The following is a 9952-nucleotide window of genomic DNA, read 5'->3' as shown; positions in this document are numbered from 1 at the left end:
TGTTTACTGACTGATTCTGGACTTTGTCGTCGCAACGCTGTCGTCATCTGTTTAGCTCGCCTCTGGCCCGCCTATATCAGATACACCAATGTGATTGGTGCAGCTCGGCTCCAACAGCATGGGTAATGAGCATCATTACTGATTGCCAGAGTGACTCACTGAGCAAATTCAAATTATGCTCTTGCGAGAACTCTGGATTTCCAGGGTAATCTATTGGTGCAAAAATGTGTAAAACTGTAGTGACTTCACAGATACAACAATGACGAAAACGAGATGACGAAAACAAGGTGGCATACAGAGCTACACGTGATACTGATGAATATATAGACCATAACAAACAACAGAAACAAGGGATGAAATAATAGTCACAATAATTCTAATAATAATGGTGTGTGTAAAGGGGGAAAATAAATAGATAAATAATTTAAATAAAACCTTAGGACCACAATAAAACAATAAAACAGCTGGGTGATGATAGCAAGGATGGAATAAAAATGAATAAAATTAATTAACATTTTGATATTTACATGTGCCAGCATATTCGTATCATGGCAGGGCAACCCGATCTCACTCCGAAGTCGTCGAAATATGGTGCTTGGGCAGTGACTTGTGGCATCAGACACAGACAAAAAAAGCCATCCTTTAACATCGGCATGATACGCAGCCGGTTGACGTTATAGTTTAACGCCACTTGGTGGCATCAGGGGGAAATGCAGTGGGACAAGAATGAAAGTTAAGACGGCGAAAGTGTGAGTAGGGCAGGCAGGAACTTTTTTCCAACAAACACTGACTTTCAACCTTGACTTTCGTGGTGTTGTACTGATGTAGTGCCTTTATTTTGAAAGAGACTGTATGCAAACTGCACATTTCCTGTGAAAACGGAGATGTAACTTGAAAACAGACAATGCATGTAACAGGCAGAACTTCGGCGCTACAACCACACACCCAGGGTACCTTGCACGTTGTATCTGGACATGGAAAGTCCATGACCAAACGTCGATATGTGACAAGGTCGGAGTGAGAATGTGTTGGCAGGGTTATGGAGGTGGGGGCATTGATGTCACTGGCAGCAGGGGGAGGTTGTTACCATGGTGAAGATATGTCCATCTATATGTATATTGGTTGTGTTTAACAGCTCGGCAGGTGATAATGATATTGATGAATGGAGCCCAACATCTGTGCAATGAACCTATTGGGCTGTTTTTTATTTGTAAAAGGTGCCACTGGGACTGATAGGTTTTGGTAAAATTGTCCTTTTAGTGATTTTAGTGGCAGTTAAATCTTTTAAAAAGTTGCTCCTGTAGGAAAAGTTCAACATTTGGGAAATATCCTTATTGACTTTCTCCCCAAGAGAGATGCGATCAATAACACTTTAATGTTACAGGTTGCCTGGCTCTCTCCATAGATAGAAAATAGCCTAGCAACACATCTAAAGTTCACTAGATAACATACTGTATCTCATTTGTTTCATAAATAGAACTGTAGGAGTACATGGTGTGATGAAGTGGAGTTTTGTCCTGAATTTTTCAGACAACCGTGAGACACTGCATGAAATCACCTGGTGGAAGGATGAAGTGCTGTTCATAAATAAAGTTACAACACATAACTAGATAAAACCACAGTTTGTCTCTTCTTTATACATTTCCGTTTGTGTGCACATCAAACAAATGAGATGCATTTTAATTAGCGCGCTTCAGAGTTGCTGGTCGGCAGCGAGCCAGGTTAGCTGTTTGCTTTTCATCATTGTGTTTCTACACCTACCTGCTGTTATTTGACCTTTGATGTTATGAAGACGCCACTGATTGAAATGTGAGTTTATTGTGATTCGCTGCCCTTTGTGATGCATTTTTATATTTTGAAGCTCTCTCGGCATCTTGTTTTGTGTGTAATTTATACACAAAGAACAATACTTCATAAATTTTAAATCTGCATCTTGGGGAAAGAAAGACGTCCTGCTAATCACCGCTGGAATAAAATTAGCATTTGAAACAGGTGCATAAGGTCAACAGAGATGCTACACAAGAAGAGGTACTTACATATAACAGCTCTGGGAAACAAAGGAAGAGGCTTCTCAGAATTCAAAGCCAATGCCAAGAATAAAGGGAATGAAATTGCAAAATAAAGAGCTAACACTATAAACAGGAGATATCTGAGAGAAAAAGAATATAAATCTGAAGACAATTTTCTTACATCCCTGATGATAAACACAGAGGTGATTTCTGCACATTACTTTCTTGAAAGCAATAACAGCATGTTCAGTCACAGACTTTAAAGGCATGTACGCATTTGGCAGCACATATTTTCACAGAAACACACAACAGAGGCAGATTAAATAAAACAAATGAGACCCAGATTACAAACGATGGCTCGAAAGAGACGAGACTGCCCTTTGTAAAGGGCTAAAGAGGCGAGAGGAGATGACAATGGATAATAACTTGATGTATGGCGCTTGTGCGCTGAGCTTTAAATGTCTTATCTAAATTCATACACAATGACAGCGCTTCTCCCCAACCATGTCACGTTTATCATTTTCGTTGCACCGCCTGGCAGATAATGGACAAAAGAAAATCAATAAGTAAGAAAATCTTACTGAATGAACCATGAGGCGATAGCAACGGGCGCTGATGAATGCACTCCATTCTCACCCATACAGTATTGACTTTGTGTAGGATGGTCATAAGCCTTATTCCCAGGGTTTATGCAGCACCTAATTCAACACTTTGCATTGGGTTATGGGGAGAAGAGAGAAAAACAACTAATGTTTACACAAAAAAATACCTACTTGAGCATATATTGTATCTTTTCAAGTAGCTTGCAAAAATTCCCAAAGACATGAATGCATTCACAAAAAAAAAAGAAATCATTTAAAAACTACTAAGACTAGAAAGAGGGTCATATCATAGACGTTTCGGAATCCATGGGCGCATTAACCTGCTCAATGGACCTGGGGCAAAAATGAGCTGCTGGGCCCCCATGAGCCCCCCACTTTCCCCCTTCTCTATACACTGTGTACAATATTCGTAAGCTGTAATATTATATAATTCAAAATTTGTTGCATGGTAATGAGATAAAACACAAATTGATTTGGGAATACGCACCATGTCTGCACAGCATGAGCTAAAATAATGAACGTTAAAAGTAGATTTTAAAAGGGGGGCGCTCGACAACACAAGGTTTAGTTGGCACCTGAAAAAATGTACTTGTTGTCATATTTGCTGAGCCTGAATGAAAACAACCAATCACAGCCAGGAGAAGTTCCCAGTGCATCTGCTTGTGCATGCGCTGTGTTGCCAACAACAGCGCACACAGTGACAAGTAAACAGAGGAAGACTGATGACGATGAAAAACAAGCCAAAAAAAACCCTAGTTAAACCCACCCCAAAATAAAACAAGGAAACGTTGGAGTGGCTTTACTAAGCTAGAGAGAGCTTGTGGTGTTAGGGTTTCAGCTTTGCCTCTTCCTTGTGTTTCCTGTTTCCCCTTCCTAGTGTCACATGTTTGTTTTCAGTCTTTCTCTGTGTGTTTGCTGGCCGTGGCCTTCTGGTTCCCTCCTCTTGCCAATCCTCTGTAGTGCCAGCAGCTGGTGAATCTGCACACCTGAACCACATCTACAATCAACATAAAACCCCAGCTCAGAGTTCCAGACTCTGCCAGATTGGTTGTTTGCATTTCGGCTCGATGAATTCTTGCAAAGGCCAGAAGTAGCACTTGGAAGAAATAGACGAATCTTATCTGACTCGTGTACTACTATCAGATAGTGACAGTTTAAGCAAATATGACTAAGTTATTTTTATAAAAGTAACCTGATGAACCTTTAAAGGCCTTATCATGTCACTGGATATTGTCCTTTATGTAGCACCCCACTGCACACTAGACTAATGGGGTGATTTTGGGTTCGTTTTGTGTTAAGGTAGCTACCCGAAGGTTTACCTATTTTAAGTAAGCTGATATTACTCTTAATGATATCCAAAAATAGTCCAGGCATATACACTCGTTCTAACTTATTAACTGACACCAGACAATCCACACCACCGAAGTGCAGCTAGGCAAACCCACAGTTCAGCTAGAGGAATCCTCAGCAGGCGTCAACAAAGGAACATGACTACCGCGGCGGCAAAGTCTTCCTACTCCGGTCCGATGTGTTGTCTTTTAACTTCACTTCACGTTGCACAAACACAAACACACACACACACACACTAATACGAGCCTCAATAAACTCTCAGATAATGAGGAATTGTGCGGTAGTGTTTAACTAGCCTACATTTCTTCTAACTATATGAGATACACTCTGTTCCTCACATTCCGCTCTTCCCGGTGCTAGCTTAGCTGCTGCCTCCTGCTGCGTGTTTCTTTTTTTTTTTTTCTCCCCTCGTCTCTTCCGCATTTCCCCCCAATCATCACAGGCGAATCAAACTGACCACATACTTGACCAATAAAACAACAGAACAAACCCACATGAATTCTCTGAATGTACATCTCGCGATATTTAACTATTTACCTTTAAAATAAAATTAACATGCAGTTGTATTCTTTTTAACTGAAATCTCCATTAATTTATTAATATTTATTGTGTCTCTATTAAGTGTTATGAAAACAACCTTATTAAGTGTTGTGAAAAAACAACCTTAATTTCACTAAAGACAACAAATCAGTACAGTTTAACCTAGTGCTTTCTGGGCCGAAGACCATTTACCCATGATACAAATGTAACATTGACTGCTTGACAAGGCATTTCCCTTCTTCTTTGAAATGGTAATAAAGACAAACAACAGACACTTTCTCAAACGGGTGATAAACCTTTATCTTATCAGGGACTAACAGGTTTCACAGCATGTAAAAGCATGAGGAGTCTCGTTTTATAGATTGCTACATTTGCCGAGCCATTTAGCAGCTAGCATGATGCTAAACCTACTAGCATACTGTAGGTTGCTGAAATGTCATCTTTTCCATCAGCAATGACTTTTAGGATGCTTTCAGACCTCAAGTTGTCTTGCTTTGGTCTGAATCAGGGACTAATTTTGTTACAAAGTTGTATAATTGCCTAGAGTTGGTTCGTGTTCTCACGGCAGCATTTTCAAGCGGACCAGATCAAATGCCTTGTGTGAGAAAGCTGCTCTTGATTGGTCAGAATTTCCATGTGGGAAAAATCCAGGAAGTAAAGCAAACGTTGAAGAAGAGTACACTTGCAAGATAAATGTGACACTTTCTAATGTCACAATGGAGGGACAACTACGCAGGTTGATTTTAGCGCTGCTCATCGTGGACTATATTGCTGTCATTGTTCATTTTAGTCAAACCATACAGTTTGAAAACGAGGCGCGGCTCCAACTAGAAAACAATGTTTTGATGCATTGGATGTGCTGAATGTGCATATTAAGGCAGTACAGGAGGAGGTGCACATTAATAATCCTCCAGGACTGTAACATGCTCATGTTTAACCCAAACAATGTGACATGACTGCAATTGGTTCAGATCCACGTCGGAACACGTTCTCACCACAAACAAACTGCACCAGAGTTCGTTTGTAACCAGACTGAGACCACCTTTTCAAGAAGGGTTGTTTTGGTGCGCACCCGAGTGTGATTGCTGTGTTCCCACCTGCCCAAACGAACCGCACTTAGAGGGCAAACAGACTTGAGTTCGACTAAACCGAAGCAAACAGGGCAGGTGTGAAAGCACCTGCAGTTGACAAATCAGCAAAGTAAGCTAAAGTTTTACAGCAGCAAACTGTCAGGCAATTGGGCAGCAAACCAATCTTGACTTTCTTTTATAGTTATGGCTACCGTTTTTCAAAAATATTAATCAAAAACTGTTCTGTCCAGGGAATAATAGCCTAATTTCTTACCACTCAGAAACCCAGAGGAAGGTTATTACTTTGCTCAATCAATAAAAAGCTGATTTCCAAGATGTAAAAAAACTAACTGTTCCAGGTTATTGCTCCAAGCTAGCACCAAAAGCTCATTAACAATATACACTTAAGGTAATTTTCGCAGTGTCGCTTTTAATCCCAACATGAACATTGTTGCTGCTGTGTGGATTGTGATTTTGGAGTGCGTTCAGACCTGATGGGCTGCTCGGAGCAACAGACAAACACATTTACTTGTTGTATAATGCCACGTTCTCTGGGGAAAAAGATGAGCTGAAGATAGAGAATTCAAATGAGGGGAAAGAAGGCCTGAATGGTGTGCTCTTTTTAGTCTGAAATATAATGTACATGAAATGAAAAATTGACAAAAGGCATGTCACTGTGCTTTTGTTTTGGTAATTTTGTAAAAAAAAGAATACTAGGCAGACAAAACAGACATACCACTGTTATAATTCAGTCAATGTTTTACCTTTGATAATTGTATTTCAGTTTAATTATACAAGCAGCATCTCTTGAAAATGGACTAGCGTGAAACAGTTTTAGTTTAATAAATTCATAACGTTCTTGGGGAAACAAATTTTTTATGTATGCAGCAACAAGCTGTTTATTGTGCCTGTGACAAATTCCAGTCATGGATGTCATGTTGGATCAAAGACACGATTACATTTATCATGCATTTTGCATTGGTGTGTATTCGTGTGTGCATTCTATTGAACAACAACATAACCTGAACTGTTACAGTCGAGTATTTTCCTGCATGACGGCATGTGATCACATCAGGGGAATAGTCATAGCTGCAATATGCAGCTGTGTGTGTTGAAACCTGTGGATGTCCTCACCCGCTCCTCTCCCTCGGGTGACAGTGATGGGCAGGTTGGTTATGGGATATCGGCAAGGTCATCAGATGTGAACTTTTGTCATAACCGACATGTATCTGCACTTCACAGTGTTACGTGTATTTGTACAGCAGCAGAGGCAACATGCTTGTAGCTTCAGGGAATAGCGGTACATGTCCATCATGTCCTTTAATGCACATGATGGACATTGGATGGAAAAACATGTCTCTTTGCTGCATGACCTGGTCACACAACCAACACGTTGAATTGCATGTGACACTGTTTGATGTAAAACCAACAGACAGACATGAACTCAGGTCTGCACACCTAAGTGTATGATATGTTCTTTTGCAGTTCATGAGGTTCAGCCTCAGCATGTATCTCCGATATTGGCTTGAGATGTACTTGCATTTTACCATTGTGTAAGCAGACAGCTGGCTGCAGCACAAGCAGGATTGTTCATATAATAGCCTGTATGCTTTATACTGTAGGTACCTGGAGGATTACAGGGGACCTATTACGCTTTCCCTTATTTTCTGTCATATATATAGCGTTACAATGATGGATGTTCATATTAAATTTGGCCAGAGTTTCAAACAATGAGGGAAATGTATACAAGTAATCCCCTTGAGCAACAACCTGAGGATTCAGATCATCCTGAACACTCTGTTTCTTAAGTTTGTTTTTGTTTACTTTTCTACTGGATGGCGTCGGATCATAACAGATTTCTTCATGGTCATCTGCTCCAGGCACTCTATTGCAAACGTAGCCTACACTGCACCATCTAGTTACATGCTAACATCAGGGAAACATGTAAACTTGGTTGCAGATGTTGTCAATTTCTTCCTGATTTCAGATCTTATTCCGGAGAAAGTGTCACTACACAAAGTCGTTCCCCAGGTGCAAGTACACAGCTACATGAAGCAACATGCTAATGTCAGGGAAACATGTAAACTTGGGTGCTGTTAATTTTGGATCATATTCCCGTTGGAACATGTCTGGTTGTGTTGAAAAGCTTTTAATTGCGATTTTTTCAAAGGAGAAAGTGTTGCTATACACAGTAATTCCCCAGTTACAAGTACTTTGCTACATGTAGCTACATGCTAATGTCGGGGAAAGATGTCATCTGGTTACTGATGTTGGTAATTTCTCCCCGATTTTGGATCATATTGCTGCTCAAACATGTCTAGTTGTGTTTTAAAGCTTTATTGGTGTTTTTGACAGCTATATTTTCTTACAGGTATTCCTCTGCCTGCAATGATCGTGCAAAGATGAGATGCATAAGACCCAGAAATGCTGACCTATCAGAGCAGATGGGCTTTTTCGGGAGATGGTCTTAAAAAGAAAGGCGCTAAAATGGAACATCTCAGACAGAGGGTAAATGCAGGTGTTCTAGTAGAGAGAGACAGTGTGAGGAAAATAAAGTGTTTCCTTAGCCACTTGGGGACAACAGAACAAACTGTAAACACAACACTGACAAACATCATCTTTTGGGTTGTCATGGCAAAACCCAGAATGAAGAATAAATACAGAATAAATCAAATTAGACATTAAAAGCAGGAAAAAAGAATGATTAGGTTGTCTTTGTCAGTGCAGAGATATTGGGCAGTATATTAAATGGCATACAGAAATTTAAAATGAATAATGACTGAAATTAGGTTATTTGAACAATCAGTGTCCCTTCAAGTCACACAAATGCACAGATACACACTAATTTGTGACCTGAAGTGATTTCCAGTGGGTTACATTTTCCTTTGAATTCAAACTTGTCCTATTAGTGCTTCTTTTCTTCAGCCCTGCTAAACTAATTGGACCTTACATGTGCATGCGAACACTCTCGATTTCTGTAACTTGTAGCATTATAACAGGGGGGATCAACGACGTTATGTAACAGGGCATGTGTTTCGGTCCCCCTTACATCTTTTTTCCTTTGACCTCGTTACCAGGTTTGCCTTTGTCTCTTTCTCAACCCCTCTTCCCTTCATCCTCTCTCCTTTCTTTCCCCCTGTCTCCTCTAGCCTCCAGCAAAGTCTTCCACTCCACGTCTTGCTCGAATGCTGGCTTTGTGCAGTCATGGTGTTAGGCAGGCTGGTTGAAGACGCAATTTAATTAGCAAGTCAGCCGATAAATTACCCCTGCAATTAAATGGCAGCCCCTCTTTTTTGTTTATGCCTATAGGGAGAGCTCTCTAAACAAACCACTGCTCTCTCTGTGCAGACACGACACTTCACTGATGAGCGCACATGAGTTTAGCGTGGCCGAGCTCCCCTCCAAAATGATGTAAATACAGTTGTGAGTGGCCTTCTCCAAAGAGCCAAGCTCCATTTCCTCCTGTCTTGGTAACAGACGAGCTTTATCTTCTCTTACAGAGCTCTGGCTTTGGCTGAGGACCAGGAAGCACCAGAGAGAGAACACAGAGTCGACTTCAATAGCCCACACACACACACGCACAAATGCATAAGGACACATTCACGCACAAACACACAGACGTGTTTGCAAAAACAGTCCAAGGACCAAGCCGGTCTGTCCTTGGTGTTTCACTTCCTGCTGATCAGAGAAGACTTTCAAAGGTGAGCAGTCCTTCACAGGCTTGTCATCAAACAGCCTCTTTGAGGATACTACAGAGTGGGTCTCAAATTATTGTTTCTTTTTCAATGCCTCTTTTTAAGTGAATTAGTAACGAAGATAATTCGTGGTTTAGCTGCTTATTTTTCCCACCCACTAGCAACCCATACACCATTTCCTGTTAATATGTGGCTCATGAATACTGCATCAACACTCTCACTGTACAACTTAAAGGAGCTCTATGATATTTAGAACATAATGTGATTCAGAGATTGTCTGCATACAGCTCTCAACATGAAGGGGGCTGAGTCAGTGGTTAACAGTGCAAACAGTGCTAACAAGGGCAACAGTCCTGACAGAGCTCATGATGTTAAACAGAACCGGAAGGTATGCTACACTTTCACTGTGACGCACGCCCTTCTGAGATCATTGGTTACTGCTGCATGAGCGCATTGTGAAGCAATTAACTAGCCAGTGCCAGGCACTGAAGCCAATTTACAACTTCAGGATCCGTCAAGTGATGCCATTGGGCCCAAAAAGACTTTTCCCATAGACTTACAATATGAAAAAGAGTCTGTAAAGCAGTGGATACATCTTTTGAGCCTTACAACCCCCATGAAGTTACTCATTTCACCATCAGGATTTGATCTATTTGTTCCAAGTCTAGAGGAGCTGCACAATGAGA

The sequence above is a fragment of the Epinephelus moara genome, chromosome 20 (assembly GCF_006386435.1).
Source record: "Epinephelus moara isolate mb chromosome 20, YSFRI_EMoa_1.0, whole genome shotgun sequence".
Taxonomy (NCBI): domain Eukaryota; kingdom Metazoa; phylum Chordata; class Actinopteri; order Perciformes; family Serranidae; genus Epinephelus; species Epinephelus moara.
The sequence above is the reverse complement of the archived record's forward strand: the minus strand, read 5'-3'. Positions refer to the sequence as shown.